Source organism: Bidens hawaiensis, unplaced genomic scaffold (assembly GCF_021521415.1).
Source record: "Bidens hawaiensis isolate Kalapana, Puna unplaced genomic scaffold, B.hawaiensis_p1.1 tig00018959_1, whole genome shotgun sequence".
Classification (NCBI taxonomy): domain Eukaryota; kingdom Viridiplantae; phylum Streptophyta; class Magnoliopsida; order Asterales; family Asteraceae; genus Bidens; species Bidens hawaiensis.
Genome location: NW_027492880.1, coordinates 147,547 through 160,556, shown reverse-complemented (window position 1 = coordinate 160,556; position 13,010 = coordinate 147,547).

The window sequence follows — 13,010 nt, the reverse complement described above, 5'->3', positions numbered from 1 at the left end:
CATTATATTTTAAGGATGTTGCATTTAAACTCCAATTTCAGATCATGCTCGCTATATTAAGTTCGAGATGGAGCTCGTTTCCTAAATGAGCTTCATGTTACGCAAAAGCTTATTTAGTTAGAGAGCCATATAATCTTTAACAATATTGCCATTACCGTTATCAATCATCGCCAATCTCTTATCCTTTCACATCTCATTCCCATCAACAAACCCCGTCTCTCTTTGATCTATTTTTCCACATACTGTTTTCCCTTTTTTTTTTGTTATTTCTCCTCTGATCTCTCTTGTCATCAAACTCCTCCTAGTCCTCTATATATACACTATGCGTCATATTAAAATAAAATTTTAAGAGATACGAATGTTGAATTAGGTTATATCTAAAATTTCATCTTGACCTCCAAGTCTCCTACAAGCTTCATATTCTATTAAATGATTAACTCTTATATTGTACTTATCGTTAATAACCAAATATAAAATTTGTTATCCGATGTTGCAACGAAGATTACGAAAATTATGGTATTAAGTAAAATACCATGAATATATAATGATAAAGATCTTCACATTATCATAATAATGATATGAACTATTATAAAATTATGACATAAATGTTACATTATTGGTGTGGAGAATGGTAAAAACATTTGTATCACCTAGTTATAATATTTACCAAATCACGAGTCACCACTCACCACCTCATGAGCACACGTTGTATTCCTTTTCTCTTATGAATTATGATACTTACATGAACATGAACATAAACATATTATGACAATGATTTGAAATTATGATAATAGTGATATGAAATATGAAATATATGAACTAATTATATTATTATAATGATATGTTGAACTAACAAGCCAGTATTACCAATGACAAATTTCTCAAGAAGTGGATATTATGAGAATAGCAGTGTGAAGCATGATATGTATACGAACATGATTATGTTATGATCATGTTGTGACTATTAGTTTATTGTGTAAGGGAGATATGTAAAACTCATGAACCGGTTATTATAATGTTTGTATGGTTATTAAGATGATATATTTACAATTGATATAAAGTGTGAAAAACATGCAATAAACCATAATGATATTATATGATCGTTAAGGTGTTATAAAGATGCTATGGACATTAGTAATTTATAAATAGTATGAAATACATAATAATCATAAAATGGTTCCGATAATCTTTGGATGATCATGAAGATATAGGTTGATTATTAGTATGTTCAATCGGTAAGGTCTTGAGACCTGTTATGATCATGGTTGATTGATCATGACTATGTTGTTATAATTCTAAGAAAAATATTAGACAAAAATGAAAAAATATAATTTGAGAGATTCGCAAGACAATGTTTTTGTAAAAAATTGTTTTCTTGTATGTACGTAAATTGTGATATTATAACAAGTTTAAGAATAACTATATGAAAAACGATATAAACGATCCTGATATTTGCGATACAGCTATTGTTGTGACTTGCGTGATGATGTGATGGCAAAATAGTAAATACACTGATTTCAATATATAATATTAATGTATATAACTCCAAGCATGAAAGTTTTTCTGAAAAATTAAATCCTTAATCAACAATTTATAATTCTCCCTAAAATTCATATTCTTTTTTATTATGACTTATTACTTGAAGGAATACAATATTGAGAATTAAAAACGCATGTGTGTAAGTGATAATATTAATGCCATTATATGTGGAATAAGTCATTTATTACTAATATTGTTTTTATTATTTTTCTTTACTACTAGCGGAATCTATATAAATCGTTTTCAGTAGTTTCGTATAGAATATTAAACTTGGTTAAAAAAGAATAGAAGATGGCATCGGTCAAATTTGTGGCTCTTCTTATTGTGCTAATAATAGCTTCTTCTGTGTCAGATAATGTGATTGGCGTAGGTAAGTAATTTGTGCCTAGGCCTTCACGTGTTTTAAAAGTCTTGTATGATTATAATAATTACGTTGCTATTTATAGGAGCACAAGGAACTGCAACAATGCGTTGTACAACTTCGTGCTGCAAAGATGTAAATTGTAAAGACGTATGCAATGGGAGTATAGCACTTTGTAAACCCGATGAAGCTTGTGACGGAGGTTTATGCTGTTGTGCCACTTAATGACATTATTCATACACGTGTTATGTTGGTCCTTTTTATTATGTTTTAGCTCTAATAAACTTTAGTAAAATATATAAATGTTATGTGGTTAAGCAGCCTTTGTTTTAATATATGAATTTTTACTATTCTCGTTGTATTAAACAATAAAAAAAATTTCCAAGCGTTAAAACAACGCTTTAGAAACTAACATTCTAGTTATGTGGTTTATCAAAAAAAAAAAAAAAACAAATGAATTCCTTATTTTATTATTTGAACTTTGGACATGAACTTTCACTTAATTACACTAAGACCGTCAAAGTTCAATTATAACATTTTGGACATTATATTTTAAGGATGTTGCATTTAAACTCCAATTTCAGATCATGCTCGGTATATGAAGTTCGAGATGGATCTCGTTTCCTAAATGAGCTTCATGTTATGGAAAAGCTTATTTAGGTAGCGAGCCATGTAATCTTTAACTACATTGCATTACCGTTATCAATCATCGCCAATCTCTTATCCTTTCACATCTCATTCCCATCAACAAACCCCGTCTCTCTTTGATCTATTTTTCCACATACTGTTTTCCCTTTTTTTTTTGTTATTTCTCCACTGATCTCTCTTGTCATCAAACTCCTCCTAGTCCCCTATATATACACTATGCGTCATATTAAAATAAAATTTTAAGACGTACGAATGTTGAATTAGGTTATATCTAAAATTTCAACTTGACCTCCAAGTCTCCTGCAAGCTTCCTATTCTATTAAATGATTAACTCTTATATTGTACATATCGTTAAGTAACCAAATATAACATTCGTTGTTATCCGATGTTGCAACGAAGATTACGAAAATTATGGTATTAAGTAAAATACCATGAATATATAATGATAAAGATCTTCACATTATGATAATAATGATATGAGATATTGCAAAAATATGACAAAAAAATGTTACATTAATGGTGTGGAGAATAGTAAAATTATTTGTATCACTTAGTTATAATACTTACCAATTCACGAGTCACCACTCACCATCTCATGAACCTGCGTTGTATTCCTTTTCTCTTATGAATTATGATACGTACATGAACATGAACATAAACATATTATGAAAATGATTTGAAATTATGAGAATATTGATATGAAATATGAAATATATGACCTAATTATATTATGATAATGATATGGTGCACTAACAAAGCATTATTACATACGAAAAATTTCTCAAGAAGCGGAGATTATGAGAATAGCAGTGTGAAGCATGATATGTATACGGACATGATAATGTTATGATCATGTTGTGACTATTAGTTTATCGTGTAAGGGAGATATGTAAAACTCATGAACTGGTTATTATGATGTTTGTATGGTTATTAAGATGATATATTTACAATTGATATAAAGTTTGAAAAACATGCAATAAACCATAATGATGTTATATGATCGTTAAGGTGTTATAAAGATGCTATGGACATTAGTAATTTATAAATAGTATGAAATACATAATAATCATAAAATGGTTCCGATAATCTTTGGATGATCATGAAGATATAGGTTGATTATTAGTATGTTCAATCGGTAAGGTCATGAGACCTGTTATGATCATGGTTGATTGATCATGACTATGTTGTTATAATTCTAAGAAAAATTCTAGACAAAAATGAAAAAATATAATTTGAGAGATTCGCAAGACAATGTTTTTGTAAAAAATTGCTGTCTTGTATGTACATAAATTGTGATATTATAACAAGTTTAAGAATAACTATATGAAAAACGATATAAATGATCCTGATATTTGCGATACAGCTATTTTTGTGACTTGCGTGATGATGTGATGGCGAAATAGTAAATACACTGATTTCAATATATAATATTAATGTATATAACTCCAAGCATGAAAGTTTTTCTGAAGATTTAAATCCTTAATCAACAATTTATAATTCTCCCTAAAATTCATATTTTTTTTATTATGACTTATTACTTGAAGGAATACAATATTGAGAATTAAAAACGCATGTGTGTAAGTGATAATATTAATGCCATTATATGTGGAATAAGTCATTTATTACTAATATTGTTTTTATTCTTTTTCTTTACTACTAGCGGAATCTATATAAATCGTTTTCAGTAGTTTCGTATAGAATATTAAACTTGGTTAAAAAAGAATAGAAGATGGCATCGGTCAAATTTGTGGCTCTTCTTATTGTGCTAATAATAGCTTCTTCTATGTCAGATAATGTGATTGGCGTAGGTAGGTGATTTGCTTAGGCCTTCACGTGTTTTAAAAGTCTTGTGTGATTATAATAATTACGTAGCTATTTATAGGAGCACGAGGAACTGCAACAATGCGTTGTACAACTTCGTGCTGCAAAGATGTAAATTGTAAAGACGTATGCAATGGGAGTATAGCACTTTGTAAACCCGATGAATCTTGTGACGGAGGATTATGCTGTTGTGCCACTTAATGACATTATTCGTACACGTGTTACGTTGGTCCGTTTTATTATGTTTTAGCTCTAATAAACTTTAGTAAAATATATAAATAGTTATGTGGTTAAGCAACCTTTGTTTTAATATATGAATTTTTACTAGTCTTGTTGTATTAAACAATAAAATAAATTTCCAAGCCTTAAAACAACGCGTTAGAAATTAACCTTCTAGTTATGTGGTTTATCAAAAAAACAAATGAATTCCTTATTTTAGTATTTGAACTTTGGACATGAACTTTCACTTAATTACACTAAGACCCTCAAAGTTCAATTATGACATTTTGGACATTATATTTTAAGGATGTTGCATTTAAACTCCAATTTCAGATCATTCTCGCTATATGAAGTTCGAGATGGAGCTCGTTTCCTAAATGAGCTTCATGTTACGCAAAAGCTTATTTAGTTAGAGAGCCATATAATCTTTAACAACATTGTCACACCCTCAAAATCCGCTAACGGAGTTTTACCGTCAGAGGGTGTGAACTGGCAGGATCGGAATCATTAGTTATAATCAAACCAAAGAAAAACGTTTAAATGTAAATAAGTGCGGAAGCGTAAAACCTTAATTCAAAAGTTGCGTCACGCAGGACGACTTAAAACCAAATGTAACTGTTAAAATTAAGTTTGCAGAATAAAGATGTTTTCAATTAATGCATGCTCCTAAACCGCGCGCCCGCCTCGGCTACCTGAGAATAACATACTAAAAGTGTCAACACAAGGTTGGTGAGTTCACAAGTTAAATAAGATAAATCGTTTAGCGTTTTGCGTAACCTCGTTACGGCGTTTCAGTGTTGCGTAACCCCGTTACGACGTTTAAGTGTTGCGTAACCTCGTTACGACGTTTAAGTGTTGCGTAACCTCGTTACGACGTTTAAGTGTTGCGTAACCTCGTTACGACGTTTAAGTGTTTTGCATTACCAGATAGTGTTATGTCAAATTATATATCGATAGGTAGCTAATCTATACAACAAGTATCGCTAAGTGGTTCGCGACCGAAGCTGACTGTTTATCAAGTGCCCGTCACCAGGTCAATCCAGACCATGGTAAGTGTTAGCCAAAATTACACCCACTCAACCTCCAGTTGAGCTTAACGTCGGGTGGGGTTTGTCAAACCCAGTAGTACTACTCAACAGTGACTCGCTATTCCAAATATTAACCGGTCCGATGTGTGGGACTTCAAATGTTACGTTTGCCGCTTAGCCTTTACAAGTGATATATAATTTATAACAAAATCTTAAATATGCGTTTATCTCAGAAAATATGTTTATCGGAGTATGTTATCTCCCCCAAGTGAAAAACGTTTGAAAACAGTTCAAAGAGCGGGGTAAGTGAAACTCACTGTTTGCGAAGAATATCCCGATCTAGATCACCAAGTGATGTGCGTCGTAGAAACTCTCTAGCGTTCTAAATAACAAAGAGATTTTCTAAGTATCGGTACGTTTAACGAGTCTCTAGACTCGGCACATAATACCTATGCACGTAACAGATTTCGTGTTTCGTTTGTGAATTGTGTGTGACTTAAACAAGTACAATTGTGATACGATACATGAGTGAGCAATTACTTTCGTGTCACGTACTAATAACATACTTTACTAGCAATTATCCCCGTAAGGGCATTTTGGTCAACAAACAAAGATTAACTAACCATTATTCCCCATAAGGGCAATTTGGTCAATTCATGGCAATCAACTAACAACTATTCCCCGCAAGGGTATTTTGGTCAAAATACAACAATTATATAAAAACTATCATATTTCATGCATTCCTACACAACTCAGCAGCTAGTTTCGTTAGGACAGAAATTCTACTTGAAAGATTGCACTAGTTCACCGATCATAACGTCTCAATTAATTCACCAAAAATTACCACAGAAGCATACCTATCTTAGGTTTCCAGAACATATTTTATCTTATTTTTATTCCACATATTTTTCTTATAATGACCAAAACATTACAGCAAACTCATATCAGTCAGATTCATGCGCAACAGAATGTTATTTGCAATTCCCGTTAAACGAAAAATCCAATAAATGCAAGACCACTTGGGTTTGGTTCCTAACTCAACGAGTCAACTTCCAGAAGTGGAACCAACCCAATTGGTCTTGTAGTTCATGAGATATAACATTTACAACATAACCTAACAGCAGGTCTAACAGCTCAGCTTTGCACCACGTTTTTGTAAAATAATAAAAGTACACTTATATTTGTCCAAAAATTACAAACTTATACTTCATGAAAACTAGACTCAACCTAGTTTACTGCAGTACCCACAATCTCAATCAATTCTCACGTTTACACTTCGTTACAGTCACTTAAACATCGTATATACATTCTGTCCACAATCTGTTCACATCAAAACTCAACATAATAACAATCTATGAACTATCATGCATCCATATAACCCTTTAGACACTATAACTACTATCCATGCATATCAATTACACCATACATACAAGATTAGGGTTTTATTTGCACTCACAATCAAGGACACAACAATTAACATGCAATACTATCAAAACTAGTTATCAAATCATCCCTAATACACCATCAAATAAACAAGAATCATATGAACACCATGCATAGGAAAAAGTCGGACCTAGGGTTTGCAAGTTATACCTTCAAAACACCAATACAAGCAAGAGGAAGGTAGGAGATGATTAGAAACGGGTGTAGGATGCTTCAATTGTGAAAACCCAAGATTAAAACCAAGTGTTTGGTGTGTGTTTGTGAGCCGATCGCACGGAGGGGGGGGGTCTAGCTGCCGTCAGTTTTTGTGAGGGGAAGGAGAGGAGTTAGGGTTTGTGATAATGATATATTTATAGATATACAAGTTACACTCTAGTCCCTAATCTTTCAAGTGTTACTTCTATAGCCTAAACTAGTTGGTTCTTGTTTCTTGTTTAACATTCCACATAACATAATCAAGTAACTCACATATATCTAACACATAATTATCACATAATTATTGTTTTGACGTTTGTCGTTTATTTATCAATCGTTTGCGTCAACTCGTTTGCGTTTCGGTGCAAATCCCGAAAGACTACACATGTAGTAAGTGTTAAGCGTCATTTAAACCCTAGTTTAAATGTAATGAAGTGTGCGTTATAGATTCAACGATCTTAAAGTTTGAATTGACGGAGTTGAGTTAACGGGGTTAACCTGAAATTGACGATTGTCACATCATTCCCATGTTAAAGAATTTTCGTCCCGAAAATTTGAGTCAAGTCGTGATGAGAGCCTGAAAAAGTAAGAAAAATTTTCAGTTTGTCATATCATCCCCTAGTAGAAAGAAATTTCGTCCCGAAATTTAGTTCATACCTCCGGTGATGTTTGACGGTTTGCCGGGTTTCGCGGTTTTCGGTGTTTGGTTAGCCCTTCAAAAAGGTGAGGATACTTTTTCATCATTTGATCCTCGCGTTCCCACGTGAACTCCGGTCCACGTCTCGAGTTCCAACGAACCTTAACGATTGGAATTTTGCTGTGTTTGAGCGTTTTGGTTTCCCAATCCAAAACCTCGACTGGTTCTTCAATGAAACGTAACTGTTCATCAATTTGCAGTTCCTCCAAAGGGACTACTTGGGATTCATCAGATAGGCATTTCTTCAAATTTGATACGTGGAATACATCGTGTACGCCACTGAGTTCTGTTGGTAGGTCCAGTCGGTACGCCACCGGACCAATGCGCTCAGTTATCCGGTACGGACCAACATACCGTGGGTTGAGTTTGTTTCGCTTCCCAAAGCGAACCACACCTTTCCAAGGTGAGACTTTGAGTAACACCCGATCGTTCACTTGAAATTCGAGAGGTTTTCGGCGCTTGTCGGCGTAACTCTTTTGGCGATCTCGTGCTGCTGCCATGCGATTTCGGATTTGAACAATCTTTTCCGAGGTTTCGAGTTCCAGTTCCGGACCAGTGATTTGGCTGTCACCCACCTCTGCCCAGCAGAGTGGTGATCGACACTTCCGTCCGTACAGCGCTTCAAACGGCGCTGCCTTAATACTTGCGTGGTAGCTGTTATTATACGAAAACTCTACCAAAGGTAAGTGGGGTTCCCAACTTTTTCCGAAATCCAAAACGCATGCACGCAACATATCCTCCAGGGTCTGAATAGTTCGTTCACCTTGCCCATCCGTCTGAGGATGGTATGCTGTACTCATATCGAGACGGGTGCCCAGTGCGCTTTGCAGCGACTTCCAAAAGTGCGAGGTGAAACGAGAATCTCGATCGGAAATGATCGAGACAGGCACTCCGTGTCTAGACACCACTTCTTTCCTGTATACGCGAGTCAGTCTTTCCATTTTGTCTGTTTCCTTAATTGCTAAGAAGTGTGCCGATTTAGTCAACCGGTCAACGATCACCCAGATGGTATCGCATCCCGTCGGTGTCTTAGGCAAACCCGTAATAAAGTCCATTGAGATGTGCTCCCATTTCCACATTGGGAGTTCCGGTTGTTGCAGTAGACCAGATGGTTTCTGGTATTCTATCTTGACTCTGGCACAAGTCAAGCATTTGCTCACGTAGGTGGCAATGTCGGCTTTCATGTTCGGCCACCAGTAAAGTGCCTTTAAATCATGGTACATTTTATCTGAGCCAGGGTGGATAGAATATCGGGACTTATGAGCTTCGTCCATCACTAGAGTTCTCAACTCTCCGTATCGTGGAACCCAAATCCGGTTCTCAAAATATCGGACCCCGTCCGATCTGGTTTCAAGTTGCTTGCTCATGCCCCGCATGAGTTCCGATGGAAGATTATCATCTTTCAAAGCTTCCAGTTGCGCATCGCGAATCTGATCGGGTAAGCTGGCATGAATCGTGAGTTGCAATGCTCTCACCCGTCTGGGTTTATCTGTTTCTTTTCTGCTGAGGGTGTCGGCCACCACATTGGCCTTGCCAGGGTGGTACTTGATGGCACAATCATAATCTTTAAGCAGCTCGACCCAACGACGCTGTCGCATGTTCAGCTCCTTCTGATCGTAGATATGTTGGAGACTCTTGTGGTCGGTGTAAATGGTAAACTTGGTACCGTACAAGTAATGCCTCCATATCTTAAGAGCAAACACTACAGCTCCGAGTTCCAAATCGTGGGTCGTGTAGTTCTTCTCGTGAACCCGTAGTTGTCGAGAGGCGTAGGCTATAACCTTCTCTAGTTGCATCAACACAGAACCGAGACCTTGTATAGATGCGTCACAGTGTACCTCAAAATTTTCCGTTCCCTCGGGGAGGGCTAAAATAGGGGCGCTACAAAGCTTGGTTTTCAACAGTTGAAAAGCGGATTCTTGCGCGTCACCCCAGTTGTACTTAGTGCCCTTGTGGGTCAAAGCGGTGAGGGGTTGAGCAATTTTTGAAAATCCCTCGATGAAACGCCGGTAGTAGCCGGCCAGTCCTAGGAATTGTCGCACCTCAGTCGGAGTCTTAGGTGCTTCCCAGTTTTTGATGGCCTCTACCTTACCGGGATCGACTTGGATACCATTCTCGTTGATCACATATCCTAAAAAGTGAACCTCGCGAAGCCAAAATTCGCATTTCGAGAGCTTAGCATACAGTTGTTCCTTCTTCAGTAGTTCCAGAATTATCCTTAAGTGCTCTTCGTGGTCAGTCTCGTTCTTGGAGTAGAAGAGAATATCATCGATGAAAACAATCACAAACTTGTCGAGGTACGCCTTGCATACTCGATTCATGAGATCCATAAATACGGCTGGTGCGTTGGTTAGGCCAAAAGGCATAACCGAAAACTCGTAGTGACCATACCGTGTTCTGAAAGCCGTCTTTGAAATATCTTCTTCGCGCACTCTCAGCTGGTGGTAACCGGATCGTAGATCGATCTTCGAGTAGTAACTCGATCCTTGAAGCTGGTCAAACAAATCATCAATTCGGGGTAAAGGATAACGGTTCTTGACCGTCACCTTGTTCAACTCCCGGTAGTCGATGCACATTCGGAAAGTCCCGTCTTTCTTTCGGACAAACAAGACAGGGGCTCCCCATGGCGATGAGCTAGGTCGGATAAAACCCTTATCCAACAAATCTTGCAACTGAGTGGACAACTCCTGAAGTTCCGCCGGTGCGAGCCGATACGGGGCTCGTGCTATGGGTGCTGCACCGGGTGTCAACTCGATTTGGAATTCGACTTGACGAATAGGAGGGAGTCCGGGCAAATCCTCTGGGAAAACTTCCGGAAAGTCTCGCACAACCGGTATGTCTTCAATTCGTTTCTCCTTCGCGGGTTTCTCAACAATCTGCGCCAAAATTGCCGGATGACCCTTTCGTAGATACTTCTGTGCCTTCAAAAGGGTAATGACGCTGGTGGTCATGCCGCTTCTCTCGCCTTGGACCGAAATGATCTCGCCGGAAGGGGTGGTAATATGGACTATCTTATCATGGCATATAATCTCCGCTCGGTTCTCGGATAACCAGTCCATGCCGACAACGACATCGAAACTACTAAGCGTAAAAGGAATAAGGTCGATGTCAAAGACATGACCTGACAGTTTCAACTTACATCCCGCAAGTATATGAGTTGTTATTACAGTTTTACCGTTAGCTAATTCAACAGGAAACTTAGCGTCTAACGGGGTTGGAGTAAGGTCTAAAAGTTGGCTAAAGGCTTTCGACACAAAACTCCTATCAGCTCCAGTGTCAAACAAAACAGAAGCAAAACAATTGTTTACAGGGAACTTACCAGACACCACATGCGGATCATTGCGGGCTTGACCCGATCCAATCACAAACGCTCTTCCTTTGCCATTTCCTCCACCATTACTGCCACTTCCATTACCCCCATTATTGTCATTCTGTTTCAGCTTGGGGCAATCCTTCCGGAAATGACCTTCCTGTCCACATTCAAAACATCCTTTAGTCGTCATCGGTGGCTTAGGAGCACCCTTCGCCGCAAGGTCAACTCTACATTCCTTCGCTTGGTGACCTATCTTTCCGCATCTTTGACACTTGACACGGTCACACTGACCAACATGATGAAAGTTGCACCTGTTGCACTTTGGATATTTCCCCGCATATCCGCTCAAAACCTGCCCGCTACCATTGTTGTTGTTGTTGTTGTTGTGATTCTGAGTGTTGAAACTCCGAGTAAATTTGGGCTTACGGTAGTGGTGTTGCGGTGGGAGGTTTGAGGATGAAGATCTGGTGTTGTCAAACTTTCTCTTCCCGCTGTTCGGGTTGCTGTTGTTGTTTTCGTTGCTGACGTGGTCATTACTCGGGTTGTCACGGGCTTTAGTGGTCGAACCCCTAGGTGGTAACGCACCTTGGGTCACAGCCTGATCCGTCAGTTTGTGAGCTAAACGGATCGCTTGTTGGATCGTGACTGGTCGGGAAGAAGTCACCATGCCCTGAATTTGCGGTGCTAAACCATCAATGTACATTTCTATTCTCTTGCTCGGCGGATCCACCATCCGCGGACACATCACAGCCAACTCGTGCGAACGAGTGGTGTAGGCTTCGATTTCCGAACCCACCATCTTCAACGACCAAAACTCCGACTCTAACTTCGAAATTTCTTCCCTCGGACAGTACTCCTCTCGCATCATGCTCTTGTACTCCTCCCAGTTCATCGCGTTAGCCAGTTCCAATCCAAGAATTTGCACACCTGCACATCGTCTGGGGACACCTCTAAGTGTGCCTCTGGCTCAGCCGGTTCTTCCTCCGGTTCTCCTTCGGGTTCCTCCTCGGGATCTTCCTCGGGATCTTCCTCAAGCTCCTCTTCGGGATCTTCTTCAGGTTCTACTTCAGGCTCTGCCTCGGGCTCGGCCTCAGGCTCTGCCTCAGGTTCTGCTGCGTTCTGAGCAAGTTGCATTTGTAGGATATCGCAACGTTCTAACGCTATTTCGGTTCGGGTCCTTGCTTCTTGGAGTTGCTCTCTCAAGTCTATCATTTCGGCTTGCATCTTCATCATAACCTTCGTTTGTTGCTTACTAGTCTCCTGCATTTCTTTCATTGCCGCTGCCATGCGGGCAATCTCCTCCTGAGTCTCGGTTCCGTCTTTAAACAGTCTGGAAACATTCTCTCTCGTGTAGCGCATGTAACCCACATCACGCTCCAAACAAGAAACGACAGCTGCGAGAACTCGCTCCACAGGTTCGGTTATGGGTGGTAGAGTGTTAGGGTAAGCAGGGTGGTTCGGGTGAGGCAATGGGGGAACTTGTTCACGGTAGACCATACGTCTGATCATGTTGGGGTACCAATCCCAGCTAACGTCGTTTTCGTATATGCCTCCGGATAGGCGGTACCTCTTCGGTGCAGGAGCTTCGAGTTCCGGGACTACACGGGGTGGCGAGGCAGTAGGTAACTGCGGTTCCTTCCCGTGAGCATGCGTCATCGAATCGGATGATGATAAGGGTGGCGTCGACATTCCTACAGGTAAGCCGTGTATGCGCGCGTATGAGTGAAAGAGATAAAGTGATAAGAT